Source organism: Sus scrofa, chromosome 1 (assembly GCF_000003025.6).
Source record: "Sus scrofa isolate TJ Tabasco breed Duroc chromosome 1, Sscrofa11.1, whole genome shotgun sequence".
Taxonomy (NCBI): Eukaryota; Metazoa; Chordata; class Mammalia; order Artiodactyla; family Suidae; genus Sus; species Sus scrofa.
In genome coordinates this window covers 241310702-241330500 of record NC_010443.5, presented here as the reverse complement: position 1 = coordinate 241330500, position 19799 = coordinate 241310702, and the positions used below count along the sequence as shown (strand labels likewise).

Here is a 19799-nt window from a genome sequence, read left to right as displayed (position 1 = left end):
CTTTTAGTTTTTGTATCTATAAACAAGTGTAGTAGTTGGAGTCTGGAAGCCTGGACATCTCTGTCACCTTGTGACTGTGTATTCCTCATGCCCTGTCCATCTAAGCCACCTCTATACCGCTTACCAGAGATGAGTCAACATTGGTAAAAGACAGTTCCTCCAGGTAGCTATGCCTGTCTTCTTTGCACCACTAGTCCTTGAAAATCCTTATTTTATCAAGCAATTGACCACTTATTTTTGCAGTGTTCTATATTATTGGTTTATTATTTCCTATGTATATATTTTGTTCTTTCTTCTCTCCTCACTGTAGTATAAGTTCCTTAAGTACAGATGTAGAAATAAAGACCTCCCAATTGAAAATAAGCCAAGGCTGTTTATTCAAAGTTCACTGTAGCAAGGGAGTCAGCTGCCATCTCTTGGGTTTGGCAGAGATTGAAAAGCTTTGTAGAGGAAAACAGGGAAGGCTTCAAGTACGGCTGTTGAAGATTGCTGGCATGGGGAAGCTGGAGACAAGTAGCTAGGATTGGGGCCGTCTATGTGATTGGCTGGTAGTACATGTTTGGCTTTTTCTGGTTGGTTCTAAGTTGGAAGAAATAACAAAAATTAGGGAAGCCGTCAGTTACCAATCAATTCCCGACATTTAGGGCTAATTACTACAGGAGTTGCTGTTTGACTGCCTCGACTGTTTGTTGTAGATAGTGGATTGGCTTCCTAGACTGATGGCTGCAGATTGTTGATCAGAGTTTTGTCTTCTTATATGGTCTGGCCATTGTCCATTTTTATATTCAGTTTCTCACAGGAACCATGTCTTATGCTTTGTTTATGCTTGGCCTTTCTCCATGCTTTTCTGATCCTCCAGTGTTTATCATATGCCCAGGCACAAAACAGGTGCATGGTAAACACGGCGCTGAATGATGTGGCAGCACATCAGGAAATGCATACTGAGCTGCGAGTTCTGTTGTTACTTTCTGGCTTGGGAAAGTCACTCAGTTCTACTCAAGTATATTCCATTCTATTCACATTCATAGCATCCTTGTGATATGTCATGCTGATGGCACAAACAAGAGTGATACAAAATTCCTGCTCTCAAATAATCCTCAAAATATACCTCTCTAAACATAAGGGTTTCATCTATAAAATGGCAGAAATAATCACACCAAATTGTGAGGATAAGATGAGATGAAGGACATGAAAGCATGCAGCTTTCATAAAGATCTATAAAGGGTGAGGAAGTTTTGCTGTTTTAAATGTTTAACAATTGTTTTCCTGAAAAGTCAAAGTAACTCCAGAAAATTTCCTCCATCTTTAAGTATGATTTATGCCATGATAACCACACCATTTACAGAGAACCTCTGCATTTCTTTTTCTAGATGTTTACTGAAGGATCTGGGGTGTAATTACACCCCTGTCTTTTTAGGGGGTGATATACTTTCAAAAGCCTGTTTAAAGTATTTCTGGTTGCCAAGCTGTCCTGTGAACTGGCCAATATGATTCCTTGAATCATCGCCCAGTGCGGACCCAATTTATATCTGGAATCTCATGCCATCTTGAAGGAACATCATCCAGTGCCAGGGTCTTCTCTGAGCTAATTGGACTTTGGCAGTGATGTCATTCCATGGTGGGCGTTTGTCGAGACTATGGCGGTGATAACTCAAATCTCATTTTCAGCAGCATGTGCCCATGTGTGCAGTGGCTGCTCCCTTCCCTTACATGCAATTACTCCTCCTGCTGAAGTTTCACTTCTAGTTTCTTTCTGAAGATGGGATCAGTAGGCTACTTACACTCCATGGCTGGAAGCGTTCCTCTCCTTCTATTTTGTGTACAACTATTTCTCCTGTTATTAATATAGCTTAAAATTAGGCAGATCAATAACCAAATTTATCAAACTTTTGATAAGCAGGAAATCGTCCTGGAACCATAGAGGGAAATATTTACTATGGTTAAAATTGTAGGCATTGGAATCAAGCAGATGTGCTTTGAATGGCTACACAGCCACTCTATAAAAGCCTCAGTTTTCTCATCTGTAGGATGAGGGCAATACTTTTTGCTTCATTGTGTTGTGGATTAAACATAACTAGATTTATGACTATTCCTCTATGTCTGCTGACTTTCATTTTCTTTATATCCTATCAAATAATCCTCTTGTCCTAAGAGCACTGGAGAATAAAGAAGAATTTTCTGGTGATTTCCCAGGAGGGACGGGAAATCCCACAGTGAGATTTGCACAATCCCCAAGATCCCTCCAGAACACTGTCTTCAGCCTCTTCTCTATTATTTCTGAACAATTCATTCTTCCCAGAACGTGCACACCATTGCACAATCTAAAGTCATCTTGCTACTCAGTAGTTCAAAAGCCCTGCCATTTAGTAATCATCTGACTGTCTATAAGAAAATTTTGGGCACTCATCTGTTGTTACTTCAGTATGTCCTTTGGGGTCTCATGTTTCAAATGGTCTATCAAAATATTGCTTACAATTATATTCAAGTTTTGTCCCTGAGAGGTGTCCCAAGGTGGGGGGTGTAAAAACAACTTACCTCATTTCACCGTATTGGTTTTACATGATACATACGAGACACTGAGGACAATGCCCACACAGAGTAGTACTCAGTAAAGGAGTTTGCTTTTTAGACAAAGTGAAAGCAATGTAGTAGATGTATGTATCTTTGGTATACCTGGAAGAACTGCTTGACTTAAAAATTTATCTTATGTTTGTCCCTTAATTATTAACATTAGAAAAGTTATTAGCAACCCTAAGTTAGGGATCCCAAGGCCTGAAAGACATGTCAAAGGCAGGTCACCTCAGGCTTAAACTCCTCTCTGGAGACCTGGGCACATCCCAACACAGATGGCTCAGTAAACTGCCATTGTCTTTTCCTCTTTTTACAGAGACACTACATGCTATTTTTGGCTTTTTTAGTTGAAAAGTCTCTTTTTTATGGTCATAGTAAGTCTGTTTGAACTACTTCTTATCCCAGTATGGTTTGTCAGCTATTCTGCTGGCCTCGTGGCTTTTTATCCATTTAGCTACAGAGAATGTGCTCTGGGTTTAGAAACTCAGCTGAAGGCTGGAAAACTAGGAGAGAAAGCACAGTTCTCAGATGAACCCAACTGTAAGTCACAAGGGGTAGTCAGCTGTACAATACTCATTGCATCGAGTACTTAAAGCAGGGCAGGATGAGAGGGATTCATTTTGCTTGTGGAGTAGGGAGCCAGGAAAGCTGTCAAGAGCCCTGACACTTTATGTGGGCCTTGAAGAGTGAGGAGGGGTTTTGTGAGGTCACGAAGCAGGTGAGGACAACCATTCTAGAATTTTTGAGGGTGCTAGCTGAAATCAAAGTGAGAACTCCCAAGAGGGAAAGGAAACTCAAAGGCACAGAATTAAGGCCTTTTACTATATCATCTCTTCTCATGTAGAGACCCAGCTCGAGTCATGGAGAGCTCTGTACTTCCCTGTGCTAGGGAAGGTCATTCCCTTATAAATGGAAGCTCTTTTCCTCCTTATATGAGAACTGAAATGACTTGTCCAAGTTTGTATACTTTTAGGCAACAAACAAAGCCTAAATCTAATGCCTATCCAAGGCCTAGCCCCTAGTTTGTGGTCAGTAATAAATATTTATTGCATGAACAGTGAATGAATGAATGAATGAACAAACCCAGTTCTCAGAACCCCCATAGAGTATGATTTCTGCTACTTGGTACTTGTTTTTGCTGTTGTTTGGTCATAGTGCTAGCTGATTACTATCACCATCCATAGTGGAATCCTACAGGATATACCTTGAGGATTTGTGAATCCTCAGATTCATGAAAGCATCCACAACATAAAAATTTTTCTAATATGAGAACTTTACAAAGGGCAGGGAATCCACCAGTTTTAAAAATTGCTTTCTATTCTTTTGGCTTCCAATCTTTACACCTTTCCATCTCTCCTGCTCGTAGCTATCAGGAGCTTGGCCTCATTGTATATTGAACCAGATCCCTCCTATGCTTTGTATGTGGCTTTTCTATGATTTATAGGCCAAAATTTCTCCCCAACCCAGGGTTAGAGGCTCCAACCTGGCTTCTCATCCTTATCCTTCATTTATTCTTGCATTCATTGAACACATGTTTATTGAGCACTTCTTAAGAATCAGACCCTGTGCTGGGTACTGAAGATATGGGGTTAGAGAGGAAAAAACACACAGTTTTGCTTCGTGGATCTCACTGTCTAGTGGAAGAAACAATAATAAGTGAAAGTTATATTGTGTAACTGTTTATATTATGTAATGGTAGTTTTGATAAGTGCCGCAAAGAGGAAGTATAGAATGGTGAGATTGTTTAGCAGGGAAATCTAATCTATTTAGGAGGGTCAAGATCAGCTTCCCCGAGGGACTGCATTGAGAAGAACAGGAACTAACTCAGCAAAGTGATAGGGCATTCCTGGCAGAGGGTATATCATGAGTAAAGGCCCTGTGGTAGGACAGAACTTGGTTTTCCAATGAGATTTAGAAAGGCTCATGTGGGTGTAATGCTTTGGCCCACAGTAGCCTGAAGTGGCTTCCTATTGCCTAGAGAATAAAATCCAAAGTCTTTATACCAGTGAATAAGACACCACATGGTCCAGAGCCCTTCTGCAGATCAGATCCCATTTCCTTACCCTTCACCCATCCCACCAGCCTTGTTTTGCTATTCTTCAAAATGATAAACATAGTTCATTTTCTGGGCACCTGCATTTTTTTCTCCCTTTTACCTATAACACCCTCATACCATACCTTCCTAGCTCACTCCTTCATCCCATTTGAGTTTATGCTAAATGTTGTCTTATCAAAGAGGCCTTCTCAGATCACTCTTTCTGTAACAGTGACCCTCCGCCACTCTCTGTCCCATTACGCTGCATATTATTCTCCATTATACTTACCACTATTTGGCTTATATTTTTATTTGATAATGACCTGTATCTCTCTATTACCTTGTAGAAGTCATGAATGAAACTATCTTCTTGATTGCTGTGTCCTCAGCACCTAGAACATCGCTTGACTCATAGTCGGCACTCAATAAATATGTATTAAAAACAGCTGAATGGGAAGAGTGAGACAGACCCGACTGGAGAGATAGCCAAGAGCCAGACCCTGGGACACATACTATGTACTTTCATGTCCAAAGTGGCCTTGTTCATGCTTTCCTCTCTGCCTGCAATGCTCTTCCTCACCAGCTTTTATTACTATCTCCACCAGTGGAAGTCCCATTGAAATAGCCCATCTTGAAATTTCCACATAAGCGTTTATTTAATTTCTCTTTGGATTTGGGTGAGTGAGGTATATGTTTGACTCCTGTCTCTGATGCAACATAGAGCTTGACCCAGAGTAGGTACTCAGAAAAATCTTGGCTTAATTGGATGGCAGGAGGGCGGTAATCAAGCAGAGCTAATAATCCAGGTTAGGGATTGTAATAAGGTCAGGGAGCTTAGCCAAAGTCATAATTGGATTTGTAGGAACATGTAGTTAAGAGCATGAACTCAGAGGTTGGTTGCCTGAATTTTGAATCTGGCTCTGTCAATTACTAGTGACTTTTTTTTTTTTTTTAATCTGTAAAGGCCTCAGTTATCTTATCTATAAAATGGGCATAAAGAGTACCTCTGTCATAAAATCATTATGAAATTTACATGAATACTATATGAAAGTATTCAAAGTAGTGCAAGAAACATATTGAGTACTATATGTGTGTGTTGTTTTAAAAAATAAAAAAAGAAAGTAAAATAAAATAAAATGAAATAAAATAAAAAGCCTCAAATATTGTCTACAGGCAAGAAACCTCAAAGTCCAGGGGAGGCCTGAACATGGTAGAGGGGCAGCATCTGGAGATGCACTTGGGAACCTCGGCAGGACACTAGGAGGAGGAGATCTTGGGAGCTAAAGCCCAGTCCCAGCCGGTGCTTCAGCTCACTGTACAGAAGGGGGCCCAAGTTCAAGACGCATGTTCCATACACTCCCACCACAGCAGAGAGATGGCGGACACCTCAAGCAGCTCCCAGAGTAATGCTCCCCCTGCTGTTTCCTCACAATTTGTCAGTGGAATCCAATAACATGGTGGTTTATTATTTGTTTTCTTATTTATTTCCCTCCGTGTTTCTCAGAACAGTTGATGTAGTTTATAGGAAGCAACAGAAGGTAAACTATGGATTAAAAACAGTGTTAGGTCTAGGAAAGGGACACATTAAAATAAGAGGCTAGCATGGTGGTGAGGTAGGAAAAGAGGGGAGCACTGAGGACAAACAGACTGATCTGCATGGTTGTTATTTCCGTGTGCAAATTAGGTCCTGAGCTTCCTAATGGCCAAAGTAAAAACAGATACATGGTCAGTTAAATAGAGAAAACTGAAGTGTTTCCCTAGTTCTTATCCCTAAAAGAAGTTTCTCATTTGTGCCAGGCTCTTTAGGATAATGTCGAAAGTTAACATCTCCATTCTTATGTCTCAGGCTGTATGGCTTTGTTGTCCATATTTCTTCCCTAAATGCAGTTTTAACTTCTGAATTTGCTGGAAGAACCTTAGATCCTCATTCTGACTCTGTGATTATGGGCTTCCCCTGCTCAGCCAAGAACTGCTACGTTTGTGATTCAACCTCTTAGAATTTCATGGTTCTTAAAGACTTAAAGGTCATCAAGTCTAACATCACCATCCCCCTCACCTTCCAATGTTTGAGTCTTCTCTGCAGCCACTCCATCAAGTGGCCATCCAGCTTTTTCTTGAATACTTCCAGTGACAGGGGGCTCATTGCCTTCAGAGTCATCTCATTTTATCTGTCTGTGAAGTTTCCTGTTCTGTTGGGTTGATATCTAAATCCTTACTTAATGAAAGAGACATTTCATCACCAAGGAAAGAAATCAAGTCAAATTGGCCAGCAGGAAGAAACTCTGGGAATCCTATGCTTCATTAGAAGTAGAGTTTTGTTCAAATAAAGTGTTAAAATTAAAGCAGTATATATCTGAGTGGGGCCAATTGGCATAAACTCATCACAGCATATGGTGTGCTTCCTTTTATATGCATGTTTAGCAGCTAGTGGGTACCAAACCTCACACAGCTCCCAATCGCTAGCACTAATGAAGGATCTGTTTGCTTTGGGGGATAAAGATGGTATCACTGATTCACAGTTGTTTTTCCAGGAGTGATGAACAGATTTCACTTCCTCATCTACACTCTCTTGCTTGGTCCTTTCTTATCCCTAATACCCCTGCCCTACTTCAGACCTCATTGTCTCTCAAGGATCATTCAATTATCTCTCAATGGACTCCCTGCCTCAGTTCCAGCCATCTCTTGTCTAAGATTCCACTGCCGGAGAAATCTTCGTCAAACAGAGATTTTCCATATCACTTCCAGCTTGAAATATTTCAGTGGCTCCTATTAGCTCCAGCATGGAGTCCGGGCTTCTTGGCATGTAAGAGGCGCAAGGCAGCCTAGCAGGTTACTTGTGGCTATGAATAAGGCAAAGCCAAATTTCTCTCATTCAGGGACAGTTGAGCCCCCAAAGTAGCATAAGAACTTCTGGAACAATAGTTTACATTTATATAGCTTTATGATCGTCACAGTCTATTCACTGACAAAAATTAATTTCATCTCTAGTTAACAGAGATTCTCTCAATATTACGCCTACTAGTGCTACTACTATTGATAACAATATGAAGTGGTTTCATAGCACTTTCCGTGTGCAGGTTCTGTTTCTATGCACTTCGTTATTTCATTTAATCCTCATAACAAGGAATTACATGACCCCAAGAGTGAGCAATTCCTTAAGTTTTGTGCCCTGCTTCCTCCCCTTCCTTACCCTAACCCCAGCAGGACTTGGGTGTCAGTAACACAAGGAGGAGGGTTTGGGGGCACCCAGTGTGGGGAGTCTCAGGCAGAAAGTCTGGTCCTAGCAGAGTCCAGCCTCACTGCTGGTGCTAGTATCAGCCAGCCTGGAGTTTTGTCGTCAGGGTCGGAAAAGCAGGAGACCATGGCTACAGTGGGCAGCACGGTGGAGAGCCGGACCATGGGGCTGGGAGCCAGGCTCCTATGTGTATGGCCACTGGTGGGAGCCCCATGCAGTGTTTCATTTCTGGACCTCAGTTTCCTCCTCTACACAATCAGCGTTGAGATCCCTGTCTCCCCAGGTTCAGTGTGATGATGGCAGTGACATTTTCTGATGGACAGTAAAGTACGGACACAGCAGGAGTTGGGGAGAGACTAGCCAAGTGGGTATGAGGGGCCTGGAGTCAAGCTCATCCCCACGCAACTTCCCCTTTCTGGGGAAGATTTCGTATCTCATTAAGGAGGATGAAACAACTCCGCTTGATGATGGTGGCTGTCCTTCATGTCCACAATGAGGAGATTTGCTCCCATCCTACCAGCCAAGCCCACAGGCAGCCAGAAGCCAGAAAGAGCATGGCCTTCAAATCAGTCACGGCTCTGCCCTCATGATGAACACCTCTTCCAACTCAGTCACAGGGAAATGTCTCTTTCTGTACAAATCTGAGCTGTGTCCCCGCCAGCCTACCCCATCACCCACACTTCCCTTGGGTCTTGAAACATGCCACTTCCTCAAGACTCAGAGGCCCACCTTAGGAAGTGTGTGATCCATGTTGATAGCTAGCTAGGAGGCTAATTGAAAATATTTTGGAGTTTGCATGTTAGCTCTGTCAAATCAAGTAAAAAATCATTCTTATCTACCACAACCAGCAGTTATGCAAATCTGCCAATGGCATTAATTAAAGGACTTCCTTACTTCTCAGAGCATTTATCATAAATAAGAAACAGGAACATTCAAGGGCCTATTTCATTCTTTCCAGCAGCCAGAGCCCCATCTGAATTAATGTCATATGTGGGGAGTCTGCCCTGGAGGCTGGGGGCGGGGATTGGATTCCTGGTGGGCAGATACTCGAGTTCCGAATTTGTGCAGCACTGTATGTTTACCAGGTGTCAGCTTAGGTGGGACAGGCCATCCCCCAAGTGAATCTTTACACGTCTCACATCGTCACGTGAGATGTCCAGCCTCATCCTGACCGTTGTGATGGGCAGAGTGGATGCTGTCTGCAGAACAGTTTTACATCCATGCATCTACTATCCTTTGTGATCTTCACAACAGCTTTGTGATGTTTGTTATTATCCTTGTATTGCAGATGAGAACATTTGGACAGGGGCAACCAAAAAATTTTTTAAAATATTTTAGGCTGTAAGGTCTCTATTATGATTCTAAGCTCTGCCACTGTAGCACGAATGCAGAGATAGACACCGAACAAATAAAAGTACGTGGCTGTGTCCGAACAAAACTTTATTTACAGAAACAGGTGGTGGGCCTTGGTTTGCTGACCTCTGCTATAAAGCACTCAGATCGTAGTAGGGAAAAGATACCTTTGGTAAATAGAAAATCTTAATGAGAGGATTTGTTTTAATCTCAATAAACATTACTGAGCATCTGCTGTATGTCTAGCACTGTGAGGGAGACCTAGGTAAATCATAGATAAGTCAAGGAGCACATGTTATGGTGGGGAAATATTTATATGAATTCACGTCACTGTCTTGAAATGCCCATTAGAAGAGGCAGATGGGACTCAGAATTCAGAATCTGGAACATCAGGGAGCTTTCTGAAGGAGGTTACATGTTAGCTGGGCTTTGAACAACTAGGCTGGAACATAAAGCCTTGTCCATGGGAGTGTACTTGGTGGAGGGTCAGTAGGGTCTTGCTTCCCCTCATTCTTCTCCTCCCACCAATAGAGACCAAGTATGTTCACAGTCAGTGCCCAAATGAGGGCCCTTGTAGAACAGGTACGGTGGTGAAAGACCACTCAGGATAGTGATCAAGGCATTTTATATGGCAAGAGCAGATCCAATTTAGGCCATGCAGGAGCCAGCTGGACTGAGACAGGTAGTTACAGGCAGCAAAGAAAGAGAAGTTGGGGTGAAGGGTGTCTCATGGCACTGAGTCACAGGGAGGGGGCTGCAGCTGTGTGGAACCTTAGGTTGCAAGTCATAATGCTGTGGCTACAACCCCTGACTCTGGGTTCTGGGCCTGGGGAGTTCCCACACCAACCACAATAAGGATGACCTCACTTTGGGCTAGTGCCTGTGGTGCTTTAAATCACAAGGCACCTTCACAACCATCTCTTTATCTCTTTATCTTTGCAACAAATCCTATGCTATAACCCCCATTTTACAGGTAGAGAAACTGAGGCTCAGAATAATGTACTGCTGTGCCTAAGAATTTGAAGCTAGATCTTTGTAACCTGGAAACTAATGCTTTTCTCCCTGTTCTCTACTGTTCCATAGTACATGTACCAAGTGTTAGTGATAGAAGAGTAAGAGGTTAAGAAAATATAGGTCAAAATCCAAATCAGGAGGTCCTGTCGTGGCGCAGTGGTTAACGAATCTGACTAGGAACCAGGAGGTTGCGGGTTTGATCCCTGCCCTTGCTCAGTGGGTTAAGGATCCGGCGTTACCGTGAGCTGTGATGTAGGTTGCAGACGAGGCTCAGATCCTGCATTGCTGTGGCTCTGGCATAGGCCGGCAGCTACAGCTCCAATTGGACCCCTAGCCTGGGAACCTCCATATGCCGCAGGAGCGGCCCAAGAAATAGAAAACAGACAAAAAAAAAAAAAAAATCCAAATGAAGAAAGGCCAATCTAGTGGACATAGGGCTCAAAAGAGTGCCATGGTAGGGAGACAAACTCCCACTGATCAGAAGCTCTGGGTACCCCTGAAACATGCTTTTATTCTTGCCCAGTTGATGGCAAGGACAGAATGATTCAGCTCCAGACTCTCCTGACACTCTCAGAGCACATCCCCACCCAGTGGCTGCCAGCTGGGAGGCCTGGGGGTGCTTTTCGGCTCTGCCCCCTTTGCTTCCTTGCTTTATTCTCAGCCTGCGCTCTCTGGCTTCTAGCTCTTTCCAACCAGCACCTTTGGATTAATTATTTCTTTGGGCAGTTTTTCAAGGATTTGACATCCACAGCCAGGCCTCAGTGTCTATCCAGAGGACTGCATGCCTAGGCCTCACAATCATGCTGAGCCCCCGATGTCTATTTTTAACCTCCTCTCTAATTGGGGTCATGCACACAGTCTCAGTGAGACACTGCCAAACCTAGGAGAAGACTCTCGTCATACAAGAGAAAATTGTGTTTCTTTATGAGAACAGAGCCCTGACGATATAATAAATAAATTGATAATTTCTATGACTTCCTTTGAAGACTAAACAAACATACTCAGCATTGTACATGTGGTTTAAGCCATGATTTTTAAAAAGCAAATATTTAAGAGATACCACGGTTTATTTGGCTCTGTTTTTGCATTTCTTCTTTTTATTTAAATCACCAAAAGCTTCAAACATAGACATGGCCAGGAATTTTCTTGACCCCGAGGAGCCCTGGTATTCCAACACCCCAGTTTCCCGAGGCTAGGAATTGGATGGAGAAGTCTTCCCCTTGCCTTCTGTCCAGATCTTGGTTAACAGAACAGCTCTCAGTTCAGTCTCCCAAGTTAGAGCCCCCTCTTCAGTGGGTGCTTCTGCCCACACTACCGCTGCCTTCATCTGGTCTTCTTCACTTTCTCTTGGACTGTTACTTAAACATTCTGGAACGTGATCTTTCTGTTACCAGTTTCTTCCCAAGCACTCCATTTTCCACACTGCTCTTAGAATGATCTCTATAAAAAGCAAATCTAATCATGGCTAGAAAACCTCAGTACCTTGGTTTTACTCCCAGCTTAGTTGGGGTGGGGGTTTCTATGCTGCTTTCGTCACCCATGGTGACTTCTTTCACATCAGAACATGGCCTGGGGCGGGGAGGGACAGGGTGGTGCAAGACACAGCAGCCACCCCCAGTCCCAGAGAAGAGAAGCAACTAACCTGATCCCATCCCCATGTTCCCCTCCCCAGCCTGCCCCGCCAGCCTTCACCAGACCTCCACAATGGACAGTGGTGACATTCGACAAGGTTCTGTCCCAGATCTGAGAAGGGACAAATAGTATCAGACACGAAATCTGGATACCGATCCCTTGTTCTTTTATGTCACACAAGGGGGCCTTAGGTCCTCCTGGAAGATGTCTCCCTTCTGATGATGGATTCCCATCTCTGTGGGGTATCCTTCCCCACGGAATTTCTTCTTCAGCTCTGCAGTGTGGGGTCCTCACTGCAGTCTTCTGCCCAAGAGTCTATTCTGTCTCTCTTTCTGATCCTCTAAATGTGAGTGACACCTCAGGTTTCAGTGAGTCCCACAGCAAGACACGGGGGTGGCTCTGATCCCCTGGGTGACGATGAGTCCATAGTTCCAGCTCAGATTATCTCCACTGAGAGCAGTGGCTAATTTCTTTGCATGGTTACATGAGGCAGATATGCCTCATCCAGGCAGCGGAGGGTTTTTGGTCTGTTTTTAAAATGAGTCAACCGCATTGGAAGTCCTGCAAAGGAAAGGATTTTCCCTTCCATTAGCATATTTTGGCCTTGTCTCTTTAGGAACATAGGTGTCCTCACTATTATGTCTGGTTTCAACTAACAAGCCTGGCTTTCCTTGTAAAGAAGCCAGGCTAGCTCTAAGTGGCTGCTTTCTTTGCTACCAGGAAAGGCGAGCATGGTTCCAATACACATCTGATAGAAGGAGGTCACAAAGTGGTTCAGCAAAGCATCCTGAACTCCTGCTGTGATGAACTTCTGTCTATCTGCATTAGGTTCCTAGGGCCGCTGAGACAAATTACCACAGACTTGGTGTCTTAAAACAACAAAAATATACTCTCTTGTAGTGTTAGAAGCCAAAAGTCTGAAATCAAGGTTGGCAGGCCCACGCTTGCTCAGAAGGCTCTGGGAGAGAATCCTTCCCGCTTCCATGGCTCCAGGCACACCTTTCTGTGATGGCATCCCTCCCATCTCTGCCTCCATCTTTGTATCTTTCCCCTCAGTTCTGTCTCAAATTTCCCTCTGTCTCTCTCTCATAAGGACACATGTCCTAATAATCCAGGATAATCCACGTCATCTCTAGATTAATTATGCCAGCAAAGACCTCTTTTTCCAGATGAGATCATATTCACAGGTTCCAGATGTTAGGATCATGGACCTATTATTTGGGAGCTCCTGCTCAACCACTGCACTGTTTCAAGGCATACCAAGCAAGTCCTTTCACTGTTGTGTCTTTACATAGGTTTCTCTGCCTTCTATCTTTGATGTCCTTCACTGTTCTGCAAACTCATTTGCACCTTAAAGTAAAAGCTCAGACATCCCTCACACACAAAGCCTTCCCCTCCAGGAGGTACTGGCCCCTGTCACCTGTTCTCTCCTTTAAGACCCTTCAGCACCTGCTCACTTGCCTGCAAGGCATCTACCAGCTCCAGTCTGGGAGATGAAGCCAGTGAGACAGGTGAGTGCCATGCCAGGTAGGGAGTGAATCATCCTACTGAAACCGCTCAGTTCAAGGTCACTGAGGACTTTCATTTTGCTAAATCTGCTGGTCACTTCGCTTCCTTTTTTTTTTTTTTTTTCCACGAAGCTGCCTAGCAACTCTTGACACAGTTAACCAATTGCTCCCTTCTTCTTGATCACTTTCTTTTCCTCTCACCCCGCAGGCCATGATTTCTTAATACCTTTTGCTGGTCCCTCCTCCACTGTTGAACCTCTGGAAATTGGAGTGCTCTAGGACTCTGCTATTCCCTCTTTTTATTCCCTCTTTTTAATCCCTTCTCCCCCAGAATTTCATGGCTGCAAGTAATAGTTACATATGCCAATGACATTTAAATCTATGTTTAGCCTAAACTGTCTGTTTACCTCTGGATTTGTATATCCAGCTATTGACTTGACATTTTCACTTGACTGTCTAGTGGGTATTTTACACGTAATATATTCAAAGCAAAACACTTGTTTTCTCCCAACTTTGTTCCCTTCATAACCCTGTTCAGAATGGCACTGCCATTTACTCAATTGCTCAAGCCAAAAATTCAGTCATCATTGATGATTTTCCCCTATGTCCTATGTCAAATAAATCAGAAAGTACTAGGAGCTCTATCTCTAAGCTCTGTCTTGAGTATTCCTATGTATTTTATTTTCTACTGCTACTGTTCCACCTTACTTCTCTTGCCTCAGCTCTCACTGTTTTTTCTTTAGTCATATCTTCCAGCCTCCTGGGCCTTCTTTGTGTTCTGAAGATAGCCATGCTCATTTCCACCTTTGGGTTTCCTCCTTCTTTTGTCTGAAATGCTCTTCTTTTAGATCTTGGCACAATTTCCTTCTCATCTCTAAGGCCTTGGTTCAAATGTGACTTAACCACCAAAGTAGCCCTAAACCCACATCACTTTCTGTCCCAAGACCTATTTTTATTTTTTTTCTATTAATACGGTATCTGAATTCATCTTGTCTATTTGTTTTTACTAGATTAATGTCGTCTCCTCTCTCTAGACAAACAGATATTTGCCTGCCTTGATCACTCACCATACCTAGAGAAGTGGCTGGCACCTGCTAACAATTGAATAAATGCAACTCGTGGAATAAATGAGTAAGTATTTTAGAACAATCACTCTGGTGACAATTTGGAAAACAGACATGAATGGAAGAAAGTTCTCTCTGGCTAGAGTGTACAGTATAGATTGAACTTAGAAACCCCAGAGTCACTTGGAATAACAGTCCTTGTAGGATGTTTGATGAGGTGAATTCAGTATGATTATAGCCTAGAAATAAATTGGAAGATTTCTTCATTGATTCTGACAAGTGGGTTTCTTTCCCTGTGCTGTTGCCTTTGAGTAGTGAAAATGTGGCTAAAACAGTCTTCTGTACTTGGATGGCTGACACAACAAGTGTGTGAAAGTGGAATCAGATACTTTTCCTGTGGCAGCTCCTGACCCCCAAATCATGGACAATTGCTGTGGGGAGAGTTCCCTGAGAGTGTCGTCTGGTAGTGAGGACTCAAGGGGAACAAGCCTGCAGTGGGGTGTGCTGTGCTCCTTGAATCAGAGGTCCTTTTGGCTGGCCTAGTGGTGGATAATGTGGGGACAGTGCTTTTCTTCCCATCTCTTCATCATTGCACAAAGGAGCACACAGAGATTCACAGAAAAGGGGTTAGCCAGGCTCTGTAACTCGAGGATTCTCCTTTCTCCCTTTATCCCAGAGCCTGAGTTCTCTTGCACTCTATTCAAAGTGCGGTGGAAATAGAATGGATGCTTAGAAAAGTGGATAAAAACAAAACAGTATAGAAATCTCCTAAATCTGCTAAATTCTTCCCCTGGATCTCATATTATAGAGAATTTACATTTAGTAAAAAAAAAATATATATATGTGTGTGTGTGTGTGTGTGTGTGTGTGTGTGTGTGTATGTGTGTGTGTATACGTATATATATATATATATGTACACACACATATATATATATATATATATATATATTTAAGGACAAATAATAAACCATCCCAATGGCAATTGTTCCCTCTCCTTTTTTTGGGTGGATTTTATAGGGTGATTTGAATTCATAGGGCCTCTCTTTCATTGTGCAGACTGAGAAATTGTAAACCTCGTAATTGAGAGGGCTGGGTGATCTGAGTGGGCAAACCAGATTTGAGGAGCTGGCACAGTCCCACGGATCTGCATGGAAGCTGAGCTTTGCCAGTCTGCATGGGCAGTCCCCTTTCTAAAAGGCATATGTATTCTACTTGGCAGCACGATACAGCAGGGAAGTGTTGAATTAGAAGGAAGAAATCTGGACTGTGGTCCTCACTACTTGGATGACCTTGAGCAAGCTATACAGGTTTTCTGAGTCTAGGCTTTTGTGTCATGAAATGGGAATACTTAATACATCCTTCCTCTTTGTACATTGCTATTGTGAGAATTATATGTATATATGAACATGCTTAGGGAACTGGGAAGACCTCTGTGTATCTTAGTCATTATTTTCCAGTTTGTCAAATCAAAGTCTTAATCTAGAATGGATAAATCTATTCACAGTGAATGTTCATTCATTAGACAGACTGATTGATGATGAGTTGGAATTCTGGATTCAGACCAGAAGACAGAAATAAACCTACTCTTGATGATATTTTAGAGCCTCTCCAATTCAATATGACAATTTGCACATTTAGTACAGAGCTTGAGTATTAGATAGGGCTAAAAATGTGGCTATCGAGATTTACTGAGAAAAGATGGTTTTATCCATTCAACATGCACTCAATAAATATTTTGGGGTATAGGTAAAATGTTTATAACAGCATTTGACACATGTCAAGTGCTCAGTAAATTCCCACTGTCATTGTTTTTGCTCTTGTTGCTATTTGCCAGGTCCTAGCCTGGGCTTTGAGTTTGCAAATATGTGAAGCCATGGTCTCTGCCCTCTAGCAGCTCTGAATCTAGTAGGAGAGATAGATTTGTGAGTTGGCAATTACAGGAAAATGAAGCAAGTAGGGGCAGAGACTAAGTCAGCCTGTCTACATTTGAAATTCTGTTCCATTATTTATTGGCTAGGGGAACTTGGGCAAGCAACTTAACCTTTTAGGCTTTATTTCCTTCACTGTAAAAAAGGAGAATAATAGCACTTATTTTAAGGGATTGCTGAATGAGTGAAATTACATAATTAATCATTTTATTTATAAAATATTTATTGAGTGTTGAGGTTGGTCGAATGATGGCACCCTCAGAGGTATCCATGTCCTCACCCCAAGAACCTGTGAATATGTTAGGTTACATGGCAAAGGGAATTAAGTTTGCAAATTTGCTGACCTTAAAATAGGAAGATTATCCTTGACTAATGGGATGGACCCAATATAATCTCATAAATTCTTAGAAGTGGAAGAGGACAGCAGGAGGGGCCCTGAGTCAGGGAGAGATATGAAGATGTTTTGCTGCTTGACTTTGAAGATAGGGTACCACAAACCAAGGAATGCAGGAAGCATCTAGAAACTGGAAAAAGCAAGGAAACATATTTTACCTTACAGCCTCCAGAAGGAATGCAGCCCAGCTTACACTTTGGTTTTAGCCCAATGAGATCCATTTCAAACTTCTGACCTCTAGGGCTTCACAGTAATAAATTTGTGTTGTTTAAGCCACTAAGTTTGTGGTAATTCATTACAGCTGCAAGAGGAAACTGACACAAATGTCTACCATGTGCACCCATATTCTGTTCTAGATGCTGGGACTAAGCAGTCACCCGTGCACATGTACACACACACAGACACCCACCTCCCCCCCTCTTTTGGAGCTTAAATTCTAGAACAGTAAATAAATGGACAGGTAAATTTGTGTCAGAGGCTGATACATGCTATGAAGGAAAATTAAAACAGGGTAAGGGAGCTGGAGAATAAAGGGGATATTATTTTGCATACAAGTAGTCAGAGGGCCTTTGTAATGAGATGGAATTTGAACAGACACCTGGATTAAGTAAGAACTTGACCCAGGTGGATATCTAGGGGAAAGAGCAACCTTGGGTCAGTCATCTCCTTTATAAGGGCCATTCCCAAAGAAGGATGCAACTTTGAGACCCCAGCAGCCAAAACCCCCAGCAGCTGGGGGAACACGTGCCTCAGTCTGATGGGACACCTGAATAGTGCATCACAGCATCCGCTACATCCATCCGTTACAGTAGTCCGGCCAAGAAATGATGATAATGTGTATGAGGAGAATTGGAGGGGAAAAGGTGGGAAATAATTTTTCCTTATTGAATTATAATTTATATTCCACATTATATTAATTACAAGTATTCAACATAGTGATGCAATATTTTTATACATTGCAAAATGATCACAACGATAACTCTAGTTAAAATGCCACCAGACAGAATTAGTACAATATTATTGACTATATACCCTATGTTCTACATTATATTCCTCATGATTTATTTGTTTTGTAACTAGAAGTTTGACCTCTTAATCTCCTTCGCCTATTTAGCCTGTTACCCAATCCTCCAACCCCTAGTAGCCACCAGTTTGTTTTCTGTACCAATGAGTCTGTTTCTGTTTTGCTCTGTTTCTTCATGTTTGGTCTTTCCTTTCCTATCCTTTCCTTTTTTTTTTTTTTTTCACTTTATGGCCACACCTGTAGCATATGGAAGTTCCCAGACTAGAGATTGATCCAAGCTGCAGCTGAGACCTACCCCAAGGCTGTAGCAATGCTGGATACTTTAACCTACTCTGCCAGGCCGAGGATGAACTTGTGCCTCCACAGTGACCTGAGCCGGTGTAGTTAGAATCTTAACCCACTGCATCACAGTGAGAACTCCTTGTTTGGTTTTTTAGATTCCACATATAAGTGAAATTATACAGTATTTGTTTTTCTCTATATGCCTCACCTCATTTCATTTAACATAATACCATGAAGATCCATCCATGTTGTTTCAAATGGAAAGATTCATTCTTTTTTATGGCTCAGGAATATTTATACATATTCAGACATCTTCTTTTATTCATCTGTTAATGGGCACATAGATTGCTACCATATCTTGGAAATTATACAAAAAGCTACAATGGACATAGCGATGTGTGTACATGTTTGTGTATGTGAGATATATATACATACATACATACATACATATATATAATCTTTTAAAATTATTCCATTTTCTTCAGATAAATACCCAGAAGTATAATGAGAAATAATCATTTCAATGCAGATCTCACAGAATTTGCAAAAAGATTTCATAGAATGAAAAGAGAGTTGTCAAAGGCTGACTTCCACCAAGTGGAATAGGATTGCTAAAATGGGAAAAACTGAGCTAGGGGCAAGTTTGGGGGAGAGCAATCAAGAGTTTAGTTTTAGATATATTAAGTCTGAGATGTGTTAGCATTGTCAAGGCAGGAAGTGTTGAATTCAGAGATCAGGACTGGAGACATAACTGTGAGAAGGCTGTGGAACTGACCTCAGTCACTTTAGGGAGTGGATATAGGCAAAGAAGAAATCCAAGACTGAGTCCTAGGGCACTCTATAAATGAAAGACTGGAAAGACAAGAGGAGGCTCCTGCAAAACACAAGGCCTGGGTCATGGTTAAGTGCCTAGTATAAGGTGGCTAGCTGCTATGGTCCGAACTGTTTCCTCCCAACACCCCCAAGTGATTGCACTTGTAGACAGGGCTTTTAGGAGTTAATTAAGGTTAAATGAAGTCATAGGAGTGGGGCCCTGATCTGATAGGATTGGTGGCCTTATAAGACGAGGAGGAAAGAGAAATATCCCTCTCTTTCCACCACATGAGGACACAGATAGCAGGTGCATCAGCAAGCCAAGAAGAGCGTTCTCACCAGGAACTGAATTGGATGGCACATTCATCTTGGACTTATAGCCTCCAAAACTGTGAGAAAATACATTTCTGTTATTTGAGCCCCCAGTCTGGGGTATTGTGCTGTGGCAACCCAAACATATGACTGAGACACTGGCCTTGGAAATTGGACAAGAGGCAGAGGTGACTTAGGCCAGAACAGTACTTTAGGACAGAAAGCATTGGGAGAGCGGGGAGGATGTGCTTTGCTCCTAACCTTCTCACTGACCTACATTCATCATTGTCCCTCTTTGGGCCTCAGTTTCCTCTTCTATAAACCAAGGGCTCCTTTCACTTCCAGCATTGTACAAAGTATGACTTAGAATTGTTAGAAAACATGCATTACTGCATTTATGTGGATTTTTAAAAAATATTTTCTAATTTTATTTCTTATTGTGGTAAAGTGTATATAACATAAAATTTACCATTTTAACCACTATCCATTCCCATGACTTCTTCATATTCCCCAATGAAACTCTATACCCCTTAAATAATAATTCTCCTTCTCCTGCCAGCCCCTGGCAGCTACCATGTTATTTTCTGTTCCTACAAATTTGACTGCTGTAAGTAACTCATATAAGTGGGATTAT

At 42.2% G+C, this 19799-nt stretch overlaps 1 long non-coding RNA gene across 1 annotated transcript in view; it reads left to right on the top strand.

Annotated features, from left to right (window-relative positions):
- The window catches only part of LOC106509214, a 406803-nt gene that overhangs the window by 221771 nt on the left and 165233 nt on the right, over window positions 1-19799 (top strand). The window contains exon 4 of the long non-coding RNA XR_002336987.1: window positions 14383-14479. This is a non-coding gene — a long non-coding RNA (uncharacterized LOC106509214). The remainder of the gene's footprint in view (window positions 1-14382; window positions 14480-19799) is intronic.